This window comes from Gigantopelta aegis, chromosome 15, assembly GCF_016097555.1.
Source record: "Gigantopelta aegis isolate Gae_Host chromosome 15, Gae_host_genome, whole genome shotgun sequence".
In the NCBI taxonomy this organism is placed as follows: domain Eukaryota; kingdom Metazoa; phylum Mollusca; class Gastropoda; order Neomphalida; family Peltospiridae; genus Gigantopelta; species Gigantopelta aegis.
Window position 1 is genome coordinate 2,042,418 of NC_054713.1, and position 19,316 is coordinate 2,061,733.

At 39.3% G+C, this 19,316-nt stretch overlaps 1 protein-coding gene across 1 annotated transcript in view; it reads left to right on the forward strand.

The window, feature by feature from the left end:
* Positions 1-17,281: 17,281 nt before the first annotated feature.
* Positions 17,282-19,316, forward strand: part of LOC121390375 (N-formyl peptide receptor 3-like) — a 264,212-nt gene continuing 262,177 nt past the window's right edge. The window contains exon 1 of the mRNA XM_041522172.1: positions 17,282-18,063. The gene's annotated coding sequence lies outside the window, so the exon portion shown is untranslated. The remainder of the gene's footprint in view (positions 18,064-19,316) is intronic.

A 19,316-nucleotide genomic window follows, 5' to 3' on the forward strand; every position in this document is an offset into this window, starting at 1 on the left:
GTGAAGATAACACTTTCTACAGTGATGATAACAGATTTTAGAGTGAAATAGTGAAATTTTCACTCTAAAATGTGTTATCGTCACTGAGTGACTAATAACACTTTTATTTCACTGATATTTTAAGACATTTTACTAAATGTTCTATAATAAAGATTATTATTATTAGTTATTTATCACAAATAAATATTGAAATAACGCACCTTTAAGGTAGCTAAAAATAGTTTTAAAAGTATCTCGGCTTCAGACATACCCGCCGATTTAGAGTCGCCGTGGGTGAATGGGAATTTCACCCCGACCATATACAATTATTTTTTTAATTTTTTTTTTTAAATCCCACTGCCCCCTTTCCTTTCACTCCTTTGAATTCCATTTCATTTTCCCGATCTGGCAACTGCTACTTTACAACTTCTTTCGCTCTCCACCTCCGCATCCCAGTCCTTGTATCCCCTAACGCTACAGGTGCTTGTCTCTCAGAGAACATTTTGTTCAGTATCGCATCGCGATTCGCTACGCAAGTTCAGACTTCACTACACATTTTTAAAACATTAAACATTAGTTGCTAATCATTTTTCAGTTGACTAGAAATATCGCTATTCAAGATTTTGAAAACAAAATGTTTCGTGTGTCTTTCGTTAAGAGGCATTTGTATCTACCTACTATGCTCCCCTACTAGCGGCGGTCGTGGGTCACTGACCTGCAGCCTAACAGAACTTACTAGGGTGGGGGTTTGTTTGAGTGTCTCCTACACCGATATAAATTGTAAGCTATGCCAGTGTTCCGGCTACCAGACAGTTGCATTATCAACATCAAGTATTATTTTTATCTACCCCTCCACCCCCACCCCCACCCCCCCACCCCCCAATCCAAGACTGTGGGCGGGGGATGCAGAAATTATATTATTACCCATATGGTTTAAAACATATTGGTACATATCAAAGTGGTATTTCCCACTAGAACGCCAAGGGGGATTAACATTTCGACGTCACACGATGACGTCATCGAATAGCGCACTACAACCTTACAGGAACGTCAACTAAACGAGTTGAGTGATATAATTTACGATCGATTATGGGTAATAAATAGGATATTAAACTCGTTACAATTTCGTATCATGTTTATGTCCCTCGTGAAATAATTTTCATTGTCACTCGCTAAAGTTGGTGAAAACTAAATGTTATTTCACTCGTGGCATAAACCAGGGCCGTACCCTCCGGGGGGGCGGGGGGGGGGCAGCTGCCCCCCCCCCCCCCGAGAATCTTGTCCTTTTTTTATTTTATATATCTCCAGTAATAGCATAGAAATGTTTAATCTTTATAGTATGTTAAAAATTATTTATAAAATTTAGTGCCCCCCATGGATTTTGGTCAGGGTACGGCCCTGTAAACATGATACGAAAAGGAAGCTCGTTTAATATTCTATAACTACAGTCCATCAGCCATTTCATTTTAACTTATTTTCGTGCTTATATCCAATTAATGTTCAAGCACGCTGTCCTGGGCACACACCTCAGCTATGCTAGCGAGTTAGTGGTTAGTTGTTAGTGATTAGTGAAAGAGAAGTCGGTGTAGTGGTCTTGCACCTACCCATTGAGTCGTTAAAACTCGCTCTGGGTGGGAGCCGAAACCCGGATTGCGAACCCAGTACCTACCAGTCTTATGTCCGATGGCTTAACCACGACACCACCGAGGCCGGTCTACAGTCCGTCCTCGTCAACCCAATATAAAATTTACCTCAGTTCTAAATCCGATTTGTATCTGCACGCGCCTTCTAGCACGCGACAGGAATTACGTTCCAAGGCTACCCTGTGTTGTCCTGGAAACGATGGCTTCGCTTGAATATTGTCCACTGTTTCGTAGCTAATCCCCAGATTAATGCATTTTTTCCACACAAGCCATACAGATAATAAAGTAAAGAAAATTGCTGCATAAACATGACATTACTGTTTGAGTGTCGCGCTAAAATAACTCAGTGGTGAGACCATTAACGGAAAACCAATCTAAACTTCAAGACACGACAAACGGCGCATACGCTTATAACTATGACTCACGTTTATAGCTGTGACTTTTCTTCAAGATGATATTGAAGTATAGTTCATGACACGATGGCGCTTGCGAAGATGCTCACTGTATAATTGATGGGTCAAATTGGACGTTTTTGGTATCTGTATTGGATTTCTTGCATTCGTTGCATTTCTTCATTAATTTGACAGGTTTGGTGTGATGCTTTTTTTGGTCTTTTTATTGTAGATACGCTATTAAACGAAATTAAAGTTAACTTTATAATAAAAGTATTAACTATGCATTTTGCAGTTTAGTTCTGTTGTGCTATATTCTTCGAATTCCTAATAAGTAAAACAGAAGCTTTATTCCTACTTAGTGTTTCACGTAAGCCAGACCTCGTTCTACCGAGACACCTTAAAGGACAGTAATGGTATGCTCCCATCAGACCTCGCTCTACCGAGACACCTTAAAGGACAGTAATGATATGCTCCCCTTAGCATGTGATTTATATGGTATTAATATGATAATATAAAAATAGCTCCCCATAATCTAAGTTAGGGGAGCAATTACTCACTTTTTTTTCACGTCAAGGTCTGGTTAACGCTGCAAAGCCTCTGACAAAATATCTACGCCAAACGCTCCAAACTTTATTTATTCATGACTGATTAGAAATTATATTTAAAAAACCCCACAACCCCCCCCCCCCCTCCCCGGGGATACGAACCCAATACCTCGAGTGAGAGCACCCTCTCATTTTGCTGTTATGCAAGTGGCAGTATTCCACATGCAGGGGTGGGATTTAGCTCATTCGGTCGAGTGCTCGCATGAGGCGCTTGCGTCGCTGGATCGAACCACCTCGGTGGATTGTTAATTTCTTGATCCAACCAGTTATGATGCTCTCATTATGGTAAGGGAAAACTGTATATAGGAAGAAACGCGACAGCACCCCGTTTCAGTAATCTTCCGGTTAAATACGTAGTTGCTGACGGTTTTCTTCCAGTAGTGTGTATATTATTGATCAGTATGCCAAATATTTGTATCAGCGACCTGCAAAATGATTGATGTAAAGGTATTTGACGTCAAATGTTAGATTTTTGTAGTATTAGAGCGATAATCTTTGACTACCGTTTACTATATAAATATCAGTGCGCTTATCGCCCTAATCACAGTGCTGTTCATCAATTATTAGAATTATACTCCCAAATTTGTGAATCTTTGGACAAAAAGGAACACTTCTGTGCTGTGTTCTGCGATATGTCAAAGGCACAGAGGATTAATCCATAAACTTGAAAACTGTGGCATAACAGGAAATGCACTAAATTGGATTAAAGATTATATATCAAACAGAAAGCAACGAGTCATCGTAAATGGTACTCTATCAAATTCAGGCATTTTAATGGCCGGGGTACCTTAAGGCTCAGTATTAGGACCTTTGTTATTTTTAATTTATAATAATGATATTGCAGATAACCTAAAGCAGGGCTTCTAGAATTTCTGTAAAATCCACTAGCCATGGGATAGTAACACTAGTAATAATCAAATATGTTACCTAAAGAGGGAGATAGTGCTTAAAAACACTAACATTGGGGGGTTGGAGTGTGGGCAGGATATTAATTTACAAAATACGACTTAACTGCAACATTTGACCCAAAAACAATTCACCAGCCGTCGGGCATGGCAATAGTAGTTATTTACTAGCCCAAAACTAAATATAACTAGCCATGGGAGTGGGTCTACCATAATCTAGATGCCCTGCCTAAACTCTGTAACTAAAGTATTTGCTGACGATACCAACATAACATCTTCATCTAATTATATCTCTTCCATTGAAAACAAACTTAACTCAAACTTATTAAAGTTTCACAAATGGTCCCAAAATGGCTTGTATCTTTCAATCCAGATAAAACTAGCGTTGTACTTTTTACAAAAGCAGTCATACAGCCAAAACCTAACCTTGTATTTGGTACCAAAACATTAAACAGAACAGAAACTCATAAACATTTAGGTTTAACCTTTTAAGCAAATGCCAAGTGGACAACACATATTAATAATATTTGTAAATCGGCTTCGGTAATCATTTCTGTACTCAGGAAATACAAATATTTATTAAATCGACAAACATTATTGAAAATATATATAACTTTTATCCGCCCGATATTAGAATATGCATCGGAAGTATGGGATGGGTGTTCTTTAGTAGACGAAGACAATATTGAAAAAGTACAATTAGAAGCCGCCAGATTAATCACGGGTTTGCCCAAATTTGCATCTAAAAAGTCTTTGTATTACGAAACTGGATTAGCAACACTTACTTCCAGGCGTAAATTCAAAAAGCTGTGCGCAATGTTTAAAATAATGAAAGGTATGGCTCCTGATTTTATGATACACAGTATACCACAAACAGTTGGACAAAGATCCCCTTACATGCTAAGAAATCGGAATGATATTTCTTTACCCCCTGCTAGAACTAATTTACTTCAATCTTCATTTATCCATTCGACAATAAAACTTTGGAACAACCTACGGGCTCAAATTCGAAATTGTCAGAACATATCTTCATTTAAAAAAGCATTAAAATCCGACGTCCCATGCGTTACGCCATACTATTCATTTGGTAACAGAAGAGAAAATGTATTACATACCAAGTTAAGACATGGGTGTAGAGATTTAAAAGCAGGTTTATATCGAGTTGGTCTTAACAGCAATTCCTCGTGCAGTTGTGGGTATAATTTTGAAAACAATTATCATTTTTTCTGTGAATGCATTTTATATGAAAGGCAAAGACGCACTCTCTGGAATTCATTGCAAAGATTTCAGCCAATAGATTTACAACTAGTTTTAAATGGTAAAAATGCTCTTAGTGAAGAAGACAATAAAGAAATATTTTTTTATTGTAGCCATTACGTAATCATTGCGATGTCTTGTCTGTGTTTTCTTTTATCAAATCTGCTGTCTAATTATCGAACACATGGACAACTTTATTGCCTCTTTTTTTCTGTTTCCTTTATTCTTTCTTTTTTCAATAATATTTATTTCTGTTCATATTTAAATTGCAAAAATATATTACTGTCGTAATATGTATGTATTATGGAGAAGGCCTAGTAAGTTGTGTAACTTGTGCCTAATCCATTTGTTCTTTAAAAAGCAATAAAATATGTTTCAATCAAACCGTTTGGTAGGCACCGATTGCTTAGTTTTGCTGCGTGTATACACAGTTATCTCTGACGGCAATGAGAGCGTCAGAACTGTCCAAATGTCCGTCTTGCTCAATTACGGTTCTCGGGCTAGCTGCACCACACAGTAAAGACGAGGAATCGTGCCATGGTGTCTTACGTCCGATAGTTTAACCACTAAACCGGCTAAGCTGGTCAGAAGAGTTAGGTAGATGTATCGGTTTAACATGGCGTGCCCCGCGGACATTTTGCCGCGAGTCCGGCAGTGATTTAATGCGCTCTCTCTGTAAATTGATAGAACTCTAATGAAATTTATGGAACATAAAGGTGAACCAGGAAGTGTGTCTGGGTAGAGAAAAGAAAATTCAGTCTGTGGCAGAAATATGATCCGCGAATATTTTACAACACGTAGACAGGCGGGGACTCTTTATAGCCGTTCTGTTCCACTCCGTATCATTAAGTAGTGCACAGACTGTCAATCACTACATCGATTTCCTACGACAGTAAAGTTAACTTTTGGGTAAAAGGCCGGATATTAAACAAATTATCATCGTCGAAATTCTCACCTATTTCGTTGATCATCGTCATCATAATCGTCGTCGTCATCATCATTTAAAACAAATTCCAGACCAAAGACCCAATTCACAAAGCTCTCTTAAGCTATGCTAGACAACAAAGCAGCCTCTTTGCAAGTCTTTTAGCATTTGTCACGGGGATCCTATAATATCCGTAACTGAATAAAACACGATTATCCAAATATCTCTCCTAACTGTATATCTATTAGATCTTTCTGTAACGGGCAGTCCAATACCCGCGTGGCTTGGCTCTAGGTAAACCAGAGATAAGATCTTATATAAAGTATATATAATATAGCACGTTTAGTTCACTAGAAAACACAACAAAACACAATACACTTTGGAATCTGTATTAACCTTACGCTGACAACAATAATAACAACCCAGAACTGATCACTTAATTAGTTAATCTCTAGGTGTCTAGTTTACACAATATTCTAATCACTTCACCGTGACACAACACCCACACGTGTGATAATTGAGAAACGCTTCCAGGGGAACTTAATTAATAAAGGAATTACAACTCTATTCCTAACTGGTTAATTTTTAATTAACCCTTAACTACTCATTCAGTAACCTTGTAATACAGACTTATCACAAAAAAGACAATAACCTACAGTTTACCTAGGTCCTCTAGGATGACTGGCTAAGCTTTAATAATTTTAGCACAGTGAAGCCTACAATTTACTTCGTCAGTTTACCGGAAACACTGTCTAAATAATATGGGTATAATACAGTATTAAATATTTAAAGTCACATCAATCACATCAAGGTTATACAACAGAGCAGAAATATATATTTACCAGTCCAAATGGACTAACGTTCCCTGAAAGCCTTCCAATATGTTTCTCCCCGATATCTCTAAAATCCTAGCTATTTATTATAAAATCCCAGACTGGTCCGGAGACAGTACGTGCGACCGAATCTTATCATGTGAATTTCCACCACTCCCAGAGTCGATATATTTTCTTAGATGACCAGACATACTGTCGCCAGTTCGCCAGAAATCCCCCGGTCATAAACCGGAGTTATTACGTAAGTACTGGCCACATGGCCTCCACACCTGGTCTAAGTGTGTATTGGGAACAGCTCGACCACCGTCGCGCGGAGGTATTACGTAACAAGGTGCCCATCTCGTCTAAGTGCATATTGGGACTGCACAAGGCCCTCTAAAACAATTAATATCGCCACAGGCGAAACAAAATTAAGAGCATGTTCCGTCACAGCATAGCACTGCGAAATCGCAAAGTTGCGAGAATTTAGTGAATTAGGCCCCTAATTTTTAAACTGTCCTGTCTCTGATCGCTTTAAGGTAGCCGTACATAACAGTACTAAGTAGTATCTGAGGTGGACCCAACTTTTCATCCCACAGTTGAGGCTACCAGTCCTACCATTGGTGATAATCGGGTGAATGTTTGTGGTGATAAAATGTTGGTTCATCTGGCCAGTAAATTCCTGTAACTAGTGTCAGTGTACCAACTACCATTGTGCTTGAAAAATGTGTGGGGTCCTGCTAAAAGAGCATGACCATATGTTGTGCGGAACTAGGGTAGTCGTAGACGCTACCCGTTATCTTTGAAATGAGTAGCTTAATCCTCAATTTCTTTTCTGAATTACTTTAAGGGTGAGGTGTGGTATTATTTATATCCATGATGAATATGTCCATTGAAATACTGCATGTAAGAGTGTTAGCCACATATGTTACTATTGTCGTCTATGAGATTTTATTTGAAGGTATACACCCTTAATAATGTAGGCATCGGCTTTGTCTAGTGTCTTGTAGTGCTATCTAACAAGTTAAATTTGTTTTGTTTAACGACACCACTGGAGCATATTTATTAATTAATCATCGGCTATTGAATGTCAAACATTTGACTCGTAAAAAAGTAAAGTTTGTTTTATTTAACGACGCCACTAGAGCACATTGAAACCCGCTGTCGCCACATAGGCTACTCTTTTTACGACAGGCAGCAAGGGATCTTTTATTTGCGCTTCCCACAGGCAGGATAGCACAAACCATGGCCTTTGTTGAACCAGTTATGGATCACTGGTCGGTGCAAGTGGTTTTACACCTACCCATTGAGCCTTGCGTAGCACTCACTCAGGGTTTGGAGTCGGTATCTGGATTAAAAATTCCATGCCTCGACTGGGATCCGAACCCAGTACCTACCAGCCTGTAGACCGATGGCCTAACCACGACGCCACCGAGGCTGGTTCATTTGACTGGTAGTCATCAGAGTAAACCCGCTATATGTTTAGTAATGCAGCAAGGGATCTTTTATATGTACTTTCCCACAGACAGGAAAACACATACCACGGCCTTTATCCAGTTATGTACGAGAAAAAACCCAATCAGTTGAACGGATCCACTGAGGTGGTTCGATCCTGCGAAGCAAGCACCTCAGGCGAGCGCTCAAACGACTGAACTGAATCTGGACGAATGTGTACATTTTTCTTGTCCTACTCCACATAAAAAAAGCCAAAATCTGGATTCTGCCCCCCCCCCCCAAGACTTTGACCCCTTCAAAAGAAACTGTGCACACACACCCCCCCCCCCCCCACACACACACACACACACACACACTCCAGATATGGTTGCTACGGGCCTGATTTTATATTTTCAGGTATTTGAAATACCGGACATCCAACAAATTGTTTTTGTACAATAAAAAACCTCAAAACAAAACAAAACAAACAAAATTGAATGGACCCATCGAGGTGGTTCGATCCTGCGACACAATCACTTCAAGGATCACTCAACCAACTGATCTAAGTCTCGCCCCCTCCACCTAACAGAGAAGTATCTCGTTATTGAAACTCCATGCTTGGACAATCAATGTCTGCACACTCCACGTGGTTCCTGTGGTGCCGATATTCCTAATAATGCATGTAGTAGCAGAAACCATATGTAGGTTTTAGCCATGCTATCTTACGCTTCAACAGTGTAGAAAACAAACAAACAAGCAAAAAAAAAACCCAGAAAAAACTGAAAAAAACTGAAAAAATCCAAACAAGCCAACAAAACAAAGAAGAAAGAAACAAAAGAGAACCAAACCCACACAGTTCTTAACACTGGGCTCCGTGTGTTGCTAAACCACACAGTTCTTAACATTGGGCTCCGTGTGTTGCTAAACCACACAGTTCTTAACACTGGGCTCCGTGTGTTGTTAAACCACACAGTTCTTAACACTGGGCCCCTTGTGTTGTTAAACCACACAGTTCTTAACACTGGGCTCCTTGTGTTGCTAAACCACACAGTTCTTAACAGTGGGCTCCTTGTGTTGTTAAACCACACAGTTCTTAACACTGGGCTCCGTGTGTTGTTAAAGAACACAGTTCTTAACACTGGGCTCCGTGTGTTGCTAAACCACACAGTTCTTAACACTGGGCTCCGTGTGTTGTTAAACCACACAGTTCTTAACACTGGGCTCCTTGTGTTGTTAAACCACACAGTTCTTAACATTGGGCTCCTTGTGTTGTTAAACCACACAGTTCTTAACATTGGGCTCCGTGTGTTGCTAAACCACACAGTTCTTAACACTGGGCTCCTTGTGTTGCTAAACCACACAGTTCTTAACATTGGGGTCCGTGTGTTGTTAAACCACACAGTTCTTAACATTGAGCTCCGTGTGTTGTTAAACCACACAGTTCTTAACATTGGGCTCCGTGTGTTGTTAAACCACACAGTTCTTAACATTGGGCTCCTAGTGTTGCTAAACCACACAGTTCTTTGCATTGGGCTCCGTGTGTTGCTAAACCACACAGTTCTTAACATTGGGGTCCGTGTGTTGCTAAACCACACAGTTCTTAACATTGGGCTCCGTGTGTTGCTAAACCACACAGTTCTTAACATTGGGCTCCTTGTGTTGCTAAACCACACAGTTCTTAACATTGGGCTCCGTGTGTTGCTAAACCACACAGTTCTTAACATTGGGCTCCTTGTGTTGCTAAACCACACAGTTCTTAACATTGGGCTCCGTGTGTTGCTAAACCACACAGTTCTTAACACTGGGCTCCTTGTGGTGCTAAACCACACAGTTCTTAACACTTGGCTCCTTGTGGTGCTAAACCACACAGTTCTTAACACTGGGCTCCGTGTGTTGCTAAACCACACAGTTCTTAACACTGGGCTCCATGTGTTGCTAAACCACACAGTTCTTAACAATGGGGTCCGTGTGTTGTTAAACCACACAGTTCTTAACATTGGGGTCCGTGTGTTGTTAAACCACACAGTTCTTAACATTGGGCTCCTTGTGTTGTTAAACCAGACTGGGTTGGCGACGGGGGTGGGACGTAGCCCAGTGGTATAGCGCTCGCTTGATGCGCGGTCGATCTAGGATCGATCCCCGTCGGTGGGCCCATTGGGCTATTTCTCTTCTAGCCAGGGCACCACGACTGGTGTATCAAAGGCCGTGGTATGTACTATCCTGTCTGTGGGATGGTGCATAAAATAGATCCCTTGCTACTAATGGAAAAATGTAGCGGGTTTTCTCTCTAAGACTATATGCCAAAATCACCAAATGTTTGACATCCAATAGCCGATGGTTAATAAATCAATGTGGTCTAGTGGTGTTGTCAGACAAAACAAACTGTCCTTAGAAAACATTCTATATTTTGTAGCTTAATTATGAATACTTTCAAATCCTCTTGCTGATAAATTTTCTGTGTGTATTTTTGTACTTATGTACGATAATGTTGACTCACCATCTTGTTACAACTGTATTGGCTGTTATGTGTTGATATCATAATATGCCGTAGACTCCGGCCTGAGTGTAAATAAAGTTCAGTTCAGCTGAGACTACTCTCCATGCTTATTTTCAAGCTTCCTTCTTCCACGTGTAAGCTATGATTACATCACGAGATCAGTCTTTGTTGATTTGAAGCATCCTTCCTCCACGTGTAAGCCTATGATCACATCACGAGATCAGTCTTTGTTGATTTGAAGCTTCCTTCCTCCACGTGTAAGCCTATGATCACATCACGAGATCAGTCTTTGTTGATTTGAAGCATCCTTCCTCCACGTGTAAGCCTATGATCACATCACGAGATCAGTCTTTGTTGATTTGAAGCATCCTTCCTCCACGAGTAAGCCTATGATGACATCACGAGATCAGTCTTTGTAGACCGATGCTTCTTTGACTTGCAATATCTTAAAAAGTCATTGGATCTGAGTAGCAGAGGCTGGGCCCACGAGAGACGTACGCGCACAAGAACCGTTTGAGGAGACGGACACGCTAATAGGTCGTCCACATCCGCATTAAGCTACATGTGGTTGATCCATACTTGTCTTTAACGGTGTTAGCTGACACAACCTACCTTTTACATGGACACCAATTTCACCCCCGGCATTCCAGCTACTGGGGCGAGACATAGCCCAGTGGTAAAGCGCTCGCTCGATGCGCGATCGGTTTGCAATCGATCCCCATCAGCTGGCCCATTGGGCTATTTCTCGCTCCAGCCAATGCACCACGACTCGTACATCAAAGGTTGTGGTATGTGCTATCCTGTCTATGGGATGATGCATATAAAAGATCCCTTGCTGCAAATCGAAAAGAGTAACCCATGAAGTGGCGACAGCGGGATTCCTCCCTCAATATCTGTGTGGTCCTTAACCATATGTCCGACGCCATATAACCGTAAATAAAATGTGTTGAGTGCGTCGTTAAATAAACCATTTCCTTGATTTTCTTCCAGCTACTGTATCTGTATCTAACAGATAGAGGTACAGCTAATATATTTATAGCAGATGAGCCAGTCTTTGAAAGTTGTTTTCATCAAGATGCTCAAACAATAGATGCATGAAGTCATCTGTAGTCTAACTGCGTCAATCTTTCAGAAGCAAAATGTAGACATACTAATAATATTCTGATAGTCTTTTAATAGTTCTAAAGTCTCTCGTAACTCCATACGAGTGACTTGCGTACTTCTACTGCTGTATTGTTGCTGTACACAAGGCGAGACGAACATAAAGAATGTGTTGGTCGGTCAATGTAGCTTTGAATTCCACTCCCCGATAAGGGTCAGTAAAACACTCAGATTGGCACATCATATGACCCGTTTGAGATGGTTATTATGAAGAATACTGTGTTATTATTGTTATTATGAAGAATACTGTGATATTACGATGTAACAGAAGTTCAAAATAGCGTACCACTGAAAGAAAACAAAAAGTGATGATGACCTATTCTAATGCTTCAACATTAATGATATTTCGTATATTGTAGATTTTTAAGGAATCAGTTTGACAAATTTGGAAAACAGGAAAATGGCAATGTTGGATAACAGGAAATCGCTGTACTCAACAGAATTTTGTGTACGGGAAATGAACTACTGTACAATTTTGCACCAGTGTTACAGAATTGTGCATTGCCACAGACACAAATCATTTTCTCGTTAGTAGATATGCTACAGTGGTACACTGATGGGTCCCTATCCGTCTAAATAGTCTGCTTGTTTTGGAATGTTTAATTTAATTTATAAATGGCATGGGAATTTGTAATTTACCATTTGTTTTCCTTGACTGCCGATTATTATAGAGAAATAAGTCACTGTTTCCATTGTAACTCTATCATGACTTAGACTGTTATTCAGTTTGATGAGTTATATATTTCATTAAAGGGACATTCCCGAGTTTGCTTCGTAGTAAGATGTTTCCGACTAATAAAATATTTCTACGATTAAACTTACATAATAAATATATTTTCTTGTTTAGAATATCAGTGTCTGTATGTTCAATGTGTTTCTGGTCGTCTTAATATTTGTAAGAAGCCCAAACTGAATTTTGTTTTCAAATAATATCGTACGTACGAAAAAATCCTTTTTAGGAAATAAAATGAAAATTAACCTAATACATATATCAGAACGATCAGAAACACGTTTAATATACAGCCACTAATATTTTATGCAGAAAAATATATTTGACATGTAATTACAGTCGTCAAAATGTCTCTGTTAGTCGATAATATATTACAATTTGCAACAAACTCAGGGCTGTCCGTTTAAATGTTTATTTATCTAAGCACCCACAAAGTTACCTCTTCGAACAAGTGCTTCTTTTACTACCAATCTCTCATGGAAAGTACTGTACACCGTGTCGGGAAATCAAATTTTCTGCTGTACACCTTGTGGAGATAGATCATAATTAAAATCTCACTTACGTCTATTATTTGTTGTATTTTCATTAAACTTGAATTATCAGTTCCGTGCATTTGTATTCATTCTAATATTTTGTAATCTGATAGATCTGTCGTGGCACGTTTTGTAGGTTGTCGGTTGTTTGGCAAGTTTAAAGAAAAATACATCTGGCTATCTATATATAGGTTATTACCCTTTTGTGTTTCGGTATCGTCAGTATCATATATTAGGAATAAAAATTGTATTATAATACATTATTTTTATTCCTAATATATGATATTAACGATACCGAAACACACGATGGTAGTAATATCTTTATCATATAATCTCAAGCTTAATACAACGTGTGTTTGTAAACTGTACACGCAACTTTAATTACAGTTAGCCATTACTAGATATTCAAATGACGTATGTTTCGACTTAAGTTTTCTTTTTATTCCCGACATGAGTAGAGTGAGTGAATCAGTTGCTTTTTGTCTTAGTTCTCTGACCGAACTTCTAAATTTGTATTCCAAATTCCGCCAATTTCAAACTCCTCCCCCCCCCCCCCCCCCATTTTGGCCCGGAAACTGGCGATGTCAGAGGTTAAGTCCGTTACAGGCGTGTTCGAAACCTTCGTGGGCATATGAACAAGTAAAAACAGTTTCAAGTCAAGCCATGAATGTGACGCGATATCTATTTCCCCTGCGCGTGCTGTAAGCTCACCGTGCTGCAGGGGTGTAACATTCTCTTTGAGAATGGCCAATACAGCATAAATTGAAGTTTAGAGTGAAAGTCAGTATCTATCTGTGATATTTGTATTTGTATTTTTGCACAGTTCTTTACACTGTTTTTACTTATATCTTGAATTTTTCTGTTGATGTTGATCATCACCATGTTTGTTACCATTACCATAGTTTGACACCCAATAGCTGATGTATTTTTCGTGCTGGGGTGTCGTTAAACATTCATTCATTCATTCATTCATTCATTCATTCGATATCTATTGGAATGGAAATGTCGTCAACTTGAATGGATAGCCGTTCATAAAAATAAACTAGTACAAATATTAGAAAGATCAGAAACACGTTTAATAAACAGCCACTAATGTTTTATGCAGAAAAATATATTTGATATGCAATTACAATCGTTAAAAATCTATGTAAGTCGATAACATTTTAAATTGCAGCAAACTCAGGACTGTCCCTTTAATTACAATTTCTTGTTTAGAATTGTCAGGAGAGAGAGAGAGAGAGAGAGAGAGAGAGAGAGAGAGAGAGAGAGAGAGAGAGAGAGAGAGAGAGAGAGAGAGAGAGAGAGAGAGAGAGAGGGAGAGAGGAGGGAGAGAGAGAAGGTAGTACTAAACCAAATAACTTCCGGCTGGGTCAAAGTTCGAGGTGCACCCAACTTTTGATAGAGAAGTGAACACCACAAGTCCTGTGATTGGTTATAAATGTGAGTGTGTTGGTTGTAAAAAATAATAGTTTTATCTTGGTAAAAAAAATATGCAATTTTATTTCATCTAGTACCAATGTGTCAAATTGCCTTGTGCTTGAAACATGTATGGGGTACCTGTGAAAAAAAGTACTCGAATTTTGTGCGGAACTAGGATAGTCATAGACGCTACCCGTTATCTCAGAAACGAGCAGCTTGACCCCCATTTTTTTCTGATTCACTTTAAGTGTGAGGGGTGGTAGTATTTATATCCGTGGCGTTTATGTCGGTTGATACGTTGCAGGTAGGAGTTTTAGCCACATATGTTACTATTGTCGTCTATGGGATTTGATTTGGTACTATACACCCAGAAAGAGAGAGGGAGAGAGAGAGAGAGAGAGAGAGAGAGAGAGAGAGAGAGAGAGAGAGAGAGAGAGAGAGAGAGAGAGAGAGAGAGAGGGAGAGGGGGAGAGGGAGAGGGGGAGAGGGAGAGAGAGAGGGAGAGAGGGCGAGAGAGAGAGAGAGAGAGAGAGAGAGAGAGAGAGAGAGAGAGAGAGAGAGAGAGAGAGAGAGAGAGGGAGAGAGAGAGAGGGAGAGAGAGAGAGGGAGAGAGAGGGGAGAGAGAGAGAGAGAGAGAGAGAGAGAGAGAGAGAGAGAGAGAGGGAGAGGGGGAGAGGGAGAGAGGGGGGGGAGAGAGAGAGGGAGAGAGAGGGGGTGAGAGAGAGAGAGAGAGAGAGAGAGAGAGAGGGGGTGAGAGAGAGAGAGAGAGAGAGAGAGAGAGAGAGAGAGAGAGAGAGAGAGAGAGAGAGAGAGAGAGAGAGAGAGAGAGAGAGAGAGAACCCTTTTAACATGCCCCTATAACACTAAGGTTTCGGGCATGTCTAACCTGGGCCAGGTCTCTGGATAGCCAATGGTCTGGTCCGGGACAGAATAGAAATGGACAATTTAGAATTATTAAACCAAAATGGGAAAGGGACTTTAATAATATTTAAAATACTTTAGAAAGCGCTATCCAAACATTTAATTAAAATTAAAACTATACTTTAAATATTATTAAATACTATTTCAGTCGCTAGTAATTTAAGTTGGGCAATTTAATAGATAAATATACTAATATTTAGTCTAAAAAAGGAAATTTAAGCCTAAGACGAGAAGAGCTAGACGGACATTTGGGCGGTTATGATCGCTCTCTGCCGTCAGAGAGAAGCCTAAAGCGAAAACACGGAATGGATGCTAACCACACCGTAGACAAAAATTCCCGCTTAATACAACAATAATCCTAGGTTTGACGCTATTTTTACATTGATCTTTTTCGAGTTCGCCGATAACGGTTGTTTCACATATTAACCACTAATACACACACTACAGGAGGAAACCCGCCAGCACCTACGTATGTAATCGGAACACTGTTGAATGAATGAATGTTTAACGACACCCCAGCACGAAAAATACATCGGCTATTCGGTGTCAAACTATGGTAATGGGAAAAACAACGGAACACTATAGAAAGCGGGTATTACAAAGACGGCAACTTACTAGGACGTCACACACTTCATATTTTAAAGACAATCCACTGGGAATTTTAAACAGTTCTAATGACAAACACTCTTGAATTACTATCAAATATTTTAGCTATGAGAGGACTGCCACTCCTCAGGCTGATTTACCAATCTGAACACGTACAGGACGGTGTTCAATAGATATTTAAACAGTTGTGATAACATTCATAAATAACTGTCAGATATTAAGAAGACGTTTAAAGTTTGTTTTGTTTAACGTCACCACTAGAGCACATTGATTGATTATCATCGGCTATTGGATGTCAAAGATATTAAGAAGACTACTACTTCCTAGGGTATCATACCCTTCATACTTTGCCCGCAGAAGACATTTTGATATTTTGTGCTCATGAATCACTATCAGATAGTTTGCCTTTAGGAAGACTGCCACTCACAAGAATGAATGAGTGAATGAATGAATGAATGTTTAACGACACCCCAGCACGAAAAATACATCGGCTATTGGGTGTCAAACTATGGTAATGCAAATAAATAAAGTCATGATCAACACCAATATAAAAATTCAAAACTTAAACAAAAACAGTGTAAAGAACTGTACAAAAACACAAATATCACAGAATGTTACGGATACTGAATTCTACTCCAAACGTCAATTTGTGCTGTATTGGCCATTCTCAAAGAGAATGTTACACCCCTGCACCACGGTGAGGTTACAGCACACGCAGGGGCCACTCACAAGAATGTTGGTAAATCCAAACCTGCACAAAGACAGTTTGTTTTGCTTAACGACACCACTAGAGCACATTGATTTATCAATCATCGGCTACTGGATGTCAAACATTTAGTAATTTGTATATATAGTTTCCATTAGTAGCAAGCGACTTTAATATACACCACCCCACAAACAGGATAGCACATACCACGGCCTTTGATATAACAGTCGTGATGCACTGGCTGAAACGATAAATAGCTCAATGGGCCCATCGACAGGGGTTGATCCCAAACCGACCGCGCATCAAGCGAACGCTTTACCTCTGAGCGCACAAAGACCGTTCCCAGCGTATTTAAACAACAATGATATCATGCGCTCGTGAATCACTATGATATATTTTGCCTATAAGAGAACTGCCACTCCCAAGACTTGGTACATCTAAACTTGCATAAAGACAGAGTTTCCTGGGTATTTAAACAGCTGTGATAACATGCGCTAATGAATCACTATTAGATATTATGCCTATAAGAGGACTGCCACTCCCAAAGACTGTTGGTGAATCTAAAGCCTGCGTATTTAGACAACTATAATAACATGCGCTCGTGAATCACCGTCCAAAAGTTAAACAGATAAACACGAGGGTCATTCTCGCGCGTATCGATTAAAACCGCCGCGTTTTACTCAAATAACCTGCCATTCGCACGTTGACAAGTTCCTGGTCCAGACAGGTGAAATGGACACGAACGAGGAGGGAGAAACGCGGACCGAACTTACTGCAGAAACTTTCAATATCAGATGCATTTGAAAATAGATACTAAAAATCGATACATATTAACCCGTCCTCGAGCCCGCGCGCGCGCGCCAAACACCGCATCTACGGCGAACAACCAAAACCCACAGAGATAGAGAGTTAGAGGCGCTCCCTCGCAAATCCACATCCACTATCGCCTATCACCGGAGCTCGTCGATACAAAGTTCCCGGAATTAACCAAAACAGATCGCTGTCAGCGCTGTTGCAAATCGCTTGTTATTGTTGTTGTTGTTGTTGATGTTCTTGTACTGATGATGACGACGTCGGCGTTGTCTACTGTCTATTAATATCGTCACAAGCAGAAGAAGTTTGGTGAACACAATTGATTTTTTTTTTGTTAGCCCTTAAGTCTGACTTGTTTTCGTTTTCGTTAATTATCTGTTAACTGCTGGTTGCGATTGGTGGTAGAAAGTTTGCGCTAAAACTCGGATTCAGAAAGAGAGAGGGAGAGAGGGAAAGACCAACAATTGGATTATATTTCATCAACACCAAATTAAACGTTTATGTGCATCTGTGTATTTTTTACTTTTATCAGATTACCGGTTTGTTTGTAAGGCATGTTGGAGATGTGACAGCTTCCTGCGTGGATTGTATTTCGTTGTTTAGGACAAAACGATAGACTGACATTGAACAATAATTGGACATAATTACATGAATATCCGGTTTGACAAGCGACAACATAAGCGGTTCTCAGAAGAATTGATCGTTCAGAAAAACACATAAAGGTAAGTAATTCAGGGTTTTTTTTATATATATAAAATGTAGGATACATATTTTTACAACCGGCATCTGCAGTTTAATAATTACAACAGAGGATGCGTGATCTTTATAAGGAAAGCTGCAACATTTTAACAAGGCACCAACACCTTTGCAAAACTATACACCTGGACAGTGATTAAGCATCGCTTAGTTTTGACCGTGAGGCTTATACTTCGTAAACAATTGTGAACATTTCGTGGATACAAAACACTGAAGATAATAAAGTTCTATGAGTATAGACTATATGGAAACAGACTGACAGCAAGCGATACTGTCATTACATATGTATTTGACAAATTCTAAAAAAAAAAACCTGAAAAAAAGAAGAAAAAAGCCGTATATATGCATAAAAAATGTATGTTAATTATCTCAATAGCTTCAATCACACTAATGCGCTTTCTCAAACGTAATTTATTTACGCCATGTCGGTTAATATACAGTAGATACAGACATCAATATGAGGTTTAAACTACGTCCACACCGACAGTCACTTTTATGTGCTTTTTTGTTTGCAATGCAATTCAGATCATCCTTTATATATATATATATATATATATATATATATATATATATATATATATATATATATATATATATATATATATATATATCACGCACGCACGCACACACACACACATGCACGCACGCACACACACATAAATTAGCATGCTATGTGTATATGGCAATCGTCGTCTAAGAGACACTTAGTCGACCAAGGTATGACATTTCTCCAACTCCAAATGAATAAATAAATAAATATTATTCATTATATAACACTGGATTTCGGGGACATTTACAAGTTCGGTGTAGGGGCGCACGTACTTTGATCCAAGCATAGAGAGGAAAAGTACAGTTGTTTGTGAATCTTCAGCTAAGATAATTTATGCATCATAAGTGTCGATATATGTTTTAAAAATAAAAGACACATACTGGTGCTTTTAGTCACAATGACATCGCAAATAGGGGTTATAATTAGAATAATAACTCACTTTAAAATGTAGCCAACTCCGCCAGATAGATGATAAACCCCACGCTTGGGGTTGCGATGGCGTCCTAAATGAAAACTGCAACAATACTCAACACAGACTAAATCAAGTAAAACTAACAAGACTTTTAAATAAAAAAAATTTTAAATGCTGTCAGCTGTTGTTTATCGTACGTGATTTGCTAGCTCACGTGCATACTTTGTCCTTTGCAGTCTATTATGTTGGACGGGCCA